Raw genomic sequence first — 773 nt, 5'->3', positions numbered from 1 at the left:
TTTGTAGCTAAGGGCACTCTCCCCTGCCCAGGGATGTTCAGGGAACTTACAGGAACTTTATCTCTTTGAGAATAAATACCTTAAAATTTGCCCCTCTGCTTCATTCAGTTGAAAACAGCCCAACATTTTTGGGATGCAGAGCTAATAAAGCCACAGCAAACAGCAGCAAAATAAATCCCGTATACTCGATATGCCAATGCACACAGCAGGCAATTTTGTATATACCGTATTTCTTTAAGAAATCAGGATTAATTTTTTTTAATAAACAAAATAATTCTGCGCAGCAACACTTGTAAGAACCCATCTGGCTGTCACCCTCCGTTCTGAAGGACAGCTGAGCAGTTTGCTTTCTCCTCCTCGGGGAGCGTTCCCAGCCCGAGCGGCAGCGCAGCCTCCCCCGCTACCCGCACCGCCCGCAAGGCTCCGGCGGCGACCTCGGCGGGGCAGGGAGAAAGCAGGCGAGTGCCGAAAGGAGAACTCTTAAATGCTATGTATAAATACATCATCACGTCGGTTAGATACATTATACACAGTGTATTACATCTTTAACGTGTGTAAATACGCAAACCAGCTTTGTAGCAGATACAGGACATGAAACAGCCGACAAAGATAAAACCCGCATTAAAGACTTTTTTTTCTCCGGCCATTTAAGCACGCAGAAACACCTGCAAACCCCAGCCAAAATCTTGCCGCTCCCTCCCAAGAAGGCATTCCCAGGGCCAGCAGCCCCCGGGGCTAATTGAGGCCCCGCGCCCACCCCCCTCCTGCCCCCC

The sequence above is a fragment of the Chaetura pelagica genome, unplaced genomic scaffold (assembly GCF_000747805.2).
Source record: "Chaetura pelagica isolate M959 unplaced genomic scaffold, ChaPel_1.0 scaffold189, whole genome shotgun sequence".
Lineage (NCBI taxonomy): Eukaryota > Metazoa > Chordata > Aves > Apodiformes > Apodidae > Chaetura > Chaetura pelagica.
This window is presented reverse-complemented; position numbering follows the sequence as displayed.